The sequence below is a fragment of the Mugil cephalus genome, chromosome 1, assembly GCF_022458985.1.
Source record: "Mugil cephalus isolate CIBA_MC_2020 chromosome 1, CIBA_Mcephalus_1.1, whole genome shotgun sequence".
NCBI lineage: Eukaryota > Metazoa > Chordata > Actinopteri > Mugiliformes > Mugilidae > Mugil > Mugil cephalus.
Genome location: NC_061770.1, coordinates 54,241,030 through 54,249,565, shown reverse-complemented (window position 1 = coordinate 54,249,565; position 8,536 = coordinate 54,241,030). Strand labels below are relative to the sequence as shown.

Sequence of the window (8,536 nt, the reverse complement as noted above, 5' to 3'; positions counted from 1 at the left end):
ATCATGAATTTGCTGACATGTTTGTTTTCTTATTTAGGTTTATAGCAATAGAGCTTTAGATTGTTAAAGTGTCTGAAAGTAGGTTGTTAAGTGTTTTCCAAAGCATACAATGACATAAGTGCTCATGGGTTTATGATAAATATCAGTTTGGTTGATTCTTCTATCATGTTTAAACTGGCATGGACATGTCTATGACTTCCTCAAAATCTGTTTTTTTTTTTTTTTGTTTTTTTTTTGAAAAAAGGTTAATATTTGTTTTTTTCATGCCCTAAAAACAGTAAAAACACATTTTAACAAAATCTTGGCTCAGGATATCATAATTCATGCATCAGAGGGGTAATGTTCCACAATCAAATCATCCTAAGAGGAATCTTGTGGCTCTGTGTTACTCACAGTGATCTGTTTATCACCTCTGTGCTGAAGGCTGCATGGACAGAGCAGGTGACTTTGCCAGATCCCAGCCACTAGTGGTCATTTGATTATGTTATATTTATGCACTGACCCGTTTTTTCTTGTTGTCAGTTAAATATGTGAATATATATTATGTTATGGAGTATTTCTCATGTATTGATATATAAAGATCATCTATTTCATGCTAATGATGGTTTTTTTATTATTTCGGGTTGTGTGTTATGGTGAAAAACATCGTGAGCTGTTGTATGATGGCTTTCTTATTTTCGGTTTTATTCCAGAAGCACCCACACTATTAACCACACCCACCACATCTGTGTACCTTGCTTACACTGATGAAAGCCTAAGGAAAGGACTGTCTCCTGCTTCTTTATTCTTCACTATGTCTTGGGGGAACTTATAGACTGCATTATAACTGGCACGCACTTTGCCATTACACTCTGGAGAAAGCCAGTCGCTAACTTTAAGCTTCCGTCACAACTCAGAATACTTTATTCAAACAGGGCTACGTCCACCTGGAATCATCAACTATTATACGAGTCCATTTCTAACTTCATAAGACAAAGACAAGTTGAATATTGTTTAGAGTTAAGGTTTACCCTGGTGGTTACCAATGTTGGGCACGTCACTTTTTAAAAAGTAATTAGTTTACCGTTATAGTTATTTCTCTCAAAAAGTACTTTTGTATCTGTATTACTCCACTATAAACGTAACTAGTTACCAGGGGATAGTTACTTTTGCGTTAGTTTCCTTTTTTTTAAGTTTAAATATGGTTTAATAATTTGATTTTTTTCTTAGAGGTTTCACAAACTGATGCTAGAGTAGAATTGTATAGACACATACTGACACAGAACCTTTTAATATTTATTGGCCCATCAGACCCAAATCGGGTAAACATATAACGCTGTTCACATCGGCAAAAGTTCCCGGGTCGGTCCTCCCGCTAGTTGCAGAGTACGTGCCTGTTTTTTCCTCCCTATAGTCATGCGTACTTTGCAGATGAAGTTCAGTTGTTGGAATGACCTGATGATGGAATCCCCTCAAACCCGCTCTTTCAAAAGGCTGCTGATATTAGAATAAATCACTGTGTCCTGTACAGAGTGCTGATAAATTTCGCCATATCTCCTTTTCTCGGATGCAGAGCGCTGCCACCATGATCGTATTAAAGTGGAGATATTGCTATACAAGCTGGATATAAACACAGTCGCCGTCTCCGCCTATGCGCTTCATTGACGATTGTGTAACCAAACACATATTGATTGTTAGGAGGGAAAAAAAGGAACAAACATCTTCTGCCCTTCAGAGATCAGTTCTTTATGGGAGAGTTGATCGAAACTGTTTTTGAGGGGGGGGCTGAAGTTTCTACAATGATACAGTCTATCAGGCCTCTAGTCAGAATGTAACAGGCAGATACAACAACATCAGACCGACAAACTAACCGGTGACACCTCGCAACTTTTCCTCCACATTCTGCAATGCTGCCGCTCACCCCTGCTAGTTGGGTGTGGGTGTGATTTTTGTATAAACTGAACACTGTCTGTGATTGGTTATCGTGAAAGCCTACTGCCCTTAGCCAATCATCATCACCTATGCGGTTGTTTCGCCAGCAATACAGCGTACCGCGGATCCCGTAGCTGAAACCAAAGTATACGCTCCATTTAATTTTCAGTAACGGAAACGGCGTTATAAAGATTGAAATAGTAATTAGTTAGATTACCCCGTTATTAAAAACAGTAACGCCGTTTATTTTAAAGCCGTTACTCCCCATCACTGCTGGGTTACTACAGTCTGATGACCTTAGTCAAGAAGATAAAGCATGACAGCACCCTCTGTTGGCTTGACTGATGTAAACACAAGACATCATTTAAAACCTGTAAGTCTGTATTAGGAGGTTAAATAGAGAAATGAGAAGAATTATTATTCTTTTAATGCGTGAGAACCAAAAACATCTGTGAAGGATATTGTTGTGAAATAAACTGTTCTGATCCTCATGTAAGAGGGTTGCTTCTCAGTCTTTCATTGAGGAGGAGTTTTACCCTTTCATAATGGTTTCACTGCTGGTTCTGATGTGACAGATGGAAGGTTTTGGCTGAATAGATATTGATGTGCAGTTGCATATAGTCTTTTTGTGGAATGAGATTGGTATAAGATGACAGGTGGTTGACTTTCTCGATGGTGGAATGATTTAACAGGGAAAAAAGTTTTTGGCTGCACCTGAAGCAACAGTAAGTTAAACGACAGGTCTAGATGAGTTGTTGGACGTTTCTAACTGGTTACTGGATCTGTGCGTAAACGTGACCAGAGGTTGAGGTTGATTTCCTGTTTTCTTTGTTCGTCGTGTTGATCATTTGTGTTCTTCAGAAGTGGCGATGATGTCAAGTTCAAAGACTGTTAACTGAACTGCGCACCCGTTCTTTGTTCTCGTGGAACGCTGTATGCTGAGCCAAAAAGGTGATGCCAGCTTATCTACTTACTCAAAGCTCCAGTGGTGGGAGATGATGCTCAATCTTTGTCCAGTGGATTATTTTGTAAGATCCAGATCACAACTTATAAAGCCTCAAGCTGAGCCATGATGAAGGTTGATGTGTCCCCCAGTGACGCTGTCCAGTGCTGAAGTTACCTCACCTTGTTGTAAAGCCAGGCAGTAGAGAGAAAGATTCAGAGGAGCTGTTCCTGGTGCTGAAATGAGTGACTGTAGTTTGTCAGTGTCTGTGACTCAAGTGCTGTTATGATTTTAGTAAGAGGGCAGATACAAAAATAATACTGAGCCGAAGTGGTGAATTTGGTTGAATTTTCATCCATGATGTAATCCAGGGAAACCAACAATAATACCCTCACAACAAAAAACACTAGTAGCAAGTGAGAGAGGGTGTCCACAGCACTGACAATTTTTTTTTTTTTTTAACAGGTGACGAAAATTACATCCTGAATAATGGCACACACAAACAATACCAATCTGGATAATATTCATCAGTTCTATAGCTCCACAAATCAGCTGTCCTATTTCCTTATCACCAGCTGCTTAGAGGAAGAACTTCCTTATGGAGCCTCTCTGGTTTTTCAAAAGATGATTTAATAACCAGGACGCAACAACTGCAGAGGAAGGTGGTGAAAGAACTGTGAGGAAAATGAGATCAGGCATTATCTTTTTTTTCTTGGCATTGGTCTCTGTTCAGCTTCCTTCTTTTTTCAACAGAATCTAATTTCCATCCTTCTGTTTAACACTTTGACGCATTCCTTGGTTCAGTATTGTGATGGTAAATGGTTCCAGCAGGAATGAAGATATTTTTCTACAACACAAGTTTAATATCTAAGACTTTTTATTACACTACAGTGTTCAGTGATTATCATATATATGTATAGTAAAAGTCTTTCAGTCTCCAGCGAGATTGTGCTGCTGACTGTGACCATTAGGACTGTTCATTGTCACACATGGGGGCAGTGCTGCACACAACTAAAGCACATTAGCAAGGAAGAAAGGACTGTAATGAATGCAGCAAGGCGGGACACAAGAGCACAGATGATGGAAACCAAAAACACTTCCATGAAAATCAACAATCATGTCAGTCATTTTAAACACTGAATGACTTTAATGATCTGAGTTATTGATGAGACTAAACAGAAATTTAAAGTGAATATAATCATGTTACAGTCTATAGATAAGGATGGTGTATGTAACTTGCAGATTGACACATCAAAATGCAACAAACAAATAGAATATAATAATCAGACAGTAATATCAGTGTTGGACTTTGATACAGTACATTAAAATCCAGAAGAGGTCATTCTTTCATCTGATCTTCATTAATGACTGAGTGTTCTGATGTTGGAAGGCAGCAGGTTGAATAATTGTCATCAAACACATGTTTTAGTGATGAATGTTGTTTTTTGTTGTTGTCCAAGACTTGTCTTGTGTTCATTGATGATGCCACTTCTCTTTATGGACCTGATCAAAACAAAACAATCTGGGTTTGTACTTTACTGTTTTGATTATTGTGGTTCTTCACACTTCATAATCTCTGTAACATCATCAGTGAAATCTGAGATGGAAACAGGGTTGCAGAGACTCTCCTCCAGTCTCACCCAGGTGGCGACTATTTTGGCCAATGAATCAGAAAATTATTAAGCGCTATACCTCCACTCTCGGCGTACAAAGGCAACATGGTGTTGAATTTTCCATGGGCTATGTTCCGACGCTATTCAGCTGTTTCTATCAGTCTGAAGTTGTTGGACCTCTTGTTACTCACCATTTCCCTGGTTGTTGCTTTTTTTGCTCCATCGATTAAATTAGTAACTGTAACAAAAATCTGTCTTGTGTATTTCCCTCATTTGGGATCGTTTTCTAAATATATTACGCTGAAATTGAGATGGGGTTTGCAGGTTAAATATTGATCTGATTACTACTATTTATCTGCCCAGTATGATGAACATTAGGGACAGTTCCCAGAATATGTGGAAGATGGACAGCAGCTATTGTACCACACCCTTCCAACGTGTCATGGTCTGGTTTGTGGTCTGTGAACTTTTCACTTTTATGGAGTTATGAAGAATCTAGCCATGTTCTTTCACCAGGTATCTGATTGTGGAGAGGCCTCGGTCTGTTAAGTAAAGCTGAGTAAATCCTGGAGATCAGTTTTCTGCTGGGGTTCCTGTATATGCATTCGGTGAATATCCCATCAGATTCCCTCCTCCTTTTAGGAGTTTTAATAATCTCTCATTTGAAATATCTAAATAAATCCTGTTTTTTCTGAGTTGTTCAAACCCTGAGTTAAACCCTGAGTTTGGTAGAGACCTTACAGTAAGAGGTAATACTCGATTCATCCAGGATGTAATTTGCTGTCCAGTTTGGCTGCTGTGAATCTGTGTCGATGTTCACCCACTGTGATAGCATGCATTTCTTTCAAATCTGGGTTTTTGAGGTTTTGTGACGGATCTTTTAGAGGAGTCAAGTCCAACTATTTGATCTTAGTAAATATTATTTTCTGGAGGGTATTGTCTCCCAATATTTGACGGTTTAGAGGTGATTTATGATGTTTTGTTCTATTTCTTTCCATTTTTCATCTAAGTCTGGATCACACCTGTTGACACAGGAAGCATGCAGTGCGTGCTTTGTAGTAATCTTCCAAGCAGTGTGGGGCCAATGATTGAAGGAGTACATGATGGCAATGACTGAATGAGGAACAGGAGTCTTGGGCAGTACATTCATCTTAATTAACGTCTATTGCGACTGTACACATTTGTGGTAATACATGAGCAGCGACTTTGATCTGATTTGATGTTCGGCTGTTATGGAGCTATAGCTTCTGATCATAAATAGGGGTCTGTGCACTCCAAGGTAGTTTATTAAGTCACCAGTCAGCTTTGAATTTACAGGCTCTATAAATGTTTTAGTGGCTACGTTAAACGTCAACGTCTGGGATTTTGTGTAAATTTGTTTGTGTATGTACCAAATTCATTTAAGTAGAACACAATCATTTTAGGGAGATTATTTATTTCAGGGTTGCATAGATTCATTTAAAATTCGTATGCGTACAAGCAGATTTTAAGATGTGGTTTCCCAGTCATTTACGCCCGGTTATATCCTACTATTCTATCGCCTTGTGCCAGTGGCTATATGAAAAGAGCAAAATAGTATAGGATCTCAGAGGGACAGCCTTGACAACATCCCTTTTAAAGTCGTACCGTTTTAGATAAGGACCCACTTATTTTAACTGTGGCTGTGGGGCTGCAGTAGAGTCAGTTCAGACATCCTATTACCTGATCATTGAATCCAAAACATTTAAGGACTAGATATAAATGTTCCCACCGAACAGAATCAAAAGTCTTTTCAGCATCAAGGCTGATGACTATGGCTTCCCTATCACTGCCTCTCATCTGAGGAACGAGGTGGAGAGCACGTCGCACATTATCCTGGGCTCGCCTGTATTTCACAAAACCCGTCTGATCTGAGTCAATCAGATCTGGGACAATATCTTCCATTCTTTTTGCTAATATCGATGCATTAAATCTATAATCTACGTTTAGTTCGATGTGGGTCTGTACGAGTTACGTTCTGTCTTGTCTCTACCTGGTTTGAGGACTGAAATTATAGCTCGTCTCCAGGAGAGTCACCGCCCCTCTAAGGACATAATTAAAACATTCTTTAAGTATTGGGACAAGGATCTCTAGGAAGGTTTATACCATATCGATGGATAAGCATCGGCTCCAGACATTTATTTCTTTTTTCCTCTGTATTTCTTGGGTCATTATTTTGTTCTGTTCCTATTGATGGTAAATCTAAAGATGATAGAAAATCTGATACAACTGATGCCTCAGCTGCTTGGGCTTGTGCGTATAAGTTCTTGTAATAAGTTTCAAATGAAGGCTGGATGTCTTCAAATCGTGGTGCATCTTATTAATCTGGGGTCTTTAACGTTGTGAACAAATCTTTCAGCCATTTGTTTACGTGTCTTCCATGCCAGTTGCTTTTTAGATCTTTTTGCTTCATGAAGACAGCTTTATTTTTCCAGTTGGCGTTCATAGATGCTATTTAGTGTTTGTTTCATATCTTCAATTTGTTTTAGAATATCGATGTCATTATACTTCATATGTCTGTGTTCCAGGGGTTTTAGTTTTGCAGTCAGGTCATTCATTTGTTTCTCCTTTTCTTTCTTCTTACGAGCTGACCACATTAAAACTTTGCCCCTAATAACAGCCTTGGCTGCGTCCCACAATGTACTCGGAGACACCTTCCCATTGTCGTTATGCAACACATAATCTGTAAGTTCTTTATCTATGTAATTTTGGCATTGAGAGTCATTTAAGAGGCTGGTATTTAGTCTCTTTAGGTCTGTTGTCCAAATATAATGTCAAGATCATCCTCAGTTGTCCAGTACATACGCTGTGGATGAGAACAGAATGTAAAACACTTATGGGTCGGGTGTAGTTCTCTCCACACATCCATCATGCTTATTTCTTTGAGCAGTTTTCTAGTGTACAAAGCTTCTAATTTTATATTTTATGTTCTGTTCGTGGAGTCCAGAGAGGTAGAGGTAGAGATGTAGTTTGATATTCCAGTCCCCCGCACATATCAGCACACCTGATGCTTCCATAGTTATCGACTTAAACACCTTTTTAATCAAGTCCTTATCGTTTGTGCATTAAATGATGATATGACATATTTTCATTCATTCATTTGAAAATGACTCAGTAACTAAACATTTTACCTGTAGATGAGTCTGGATTCACATTCTAGTAGTCGGAGCTCTTCCCTGGATCACCTCGTTTTCCTGTAAAGATTACACAGAAACTAAACCTTTAACAATATAAACAAAGTCTGTTACTTTGTGTTAATACCACATGTTCTGAGCTGAGTTTAGAAACTGAAATTAAACAATCACAGTCTGCATGTACAGGTATGGTATTCAGGTGTCCTCAAACTTTTGGTAAAGTGACATGCAGTATGTGGTATTGTTGTTTGAACTGAGAATTTGCAATAATTGACTTGTGTAATGTTTTGTGTACTCACTCCTCTGTCCAACATCTCTGAGCTCAGTCTGAGATTTGACATTTGTGGAGCCACCGGCCCGTCCAACTGAAATCAGAACATTTGAACTGGCTTGAATTTCAATCATATGATGTTGGAGAGCTGTGAATGGATCAAAGTTCATACTGTACCATCTCCAGTGTTTTCAGGACCTCTGAGTGATCATAGACACAAGCATCACCTGTAGGTCAGTGAAAATCAGCACAAAGGAAAATCATTTTAAAGAAGCTGATTTAGTTGAGCAGGAAACATTGTTATTATTAATGTAACTGCTCATGAACTTGAAGCACATCGCAGCTCTGGAAGCAAGTTTGTTTGAACGGAGAGCTGACCGTGGAGAAGAGAGGAGTATATGTGCTGCTGATTTTCATCCTGGCTGACAGTCTGGACTGTGGCAGGGATCTGACTGGTTCTCTGAGACTGGCTCCATGTGACACATGAAAAAGATTCAGGATTCACGTTATTGTAGTCAGAGCTCTTCTCAGTGTCATGTCTCCCTGTTAAGATAAATGCATCAGATTATTTAATGACTCTCACACTCTATGTACTATTAGAGGTTGGTAGTTGTGATAACAACTAATATATTATCATACTTGATAG

At 38.9% G+C, this 8,536-nt stretch overlaps 1 long non-coding RNA gene across 1 annotated transcript; it reads right to left on the bottom strand.

Moving 5' to 3' along the window:
- Nucleotides 1–4,340: 4,340 nt before the first annotated feature.
- On the bottom strand, nucleotides 4,341–8,097 carry LOC125023470. Its single transcript, XR_007114616.1, has 4 exons — nucleotides 8,068–8,097; nucleotides 7,919–7,984; nucleotides 7,617–7,679; nucleotides 4,341–4,357 (listed from the first exon to the last, which is right to left on the bottom strand). It is a non-coding gene; the product is annotated as an uncharacterized LOC125023470 (long non-coding RNA).
- Between the last annotated feature and the right edge of the window lie 439 nt (nucleotides 8,098–8,536).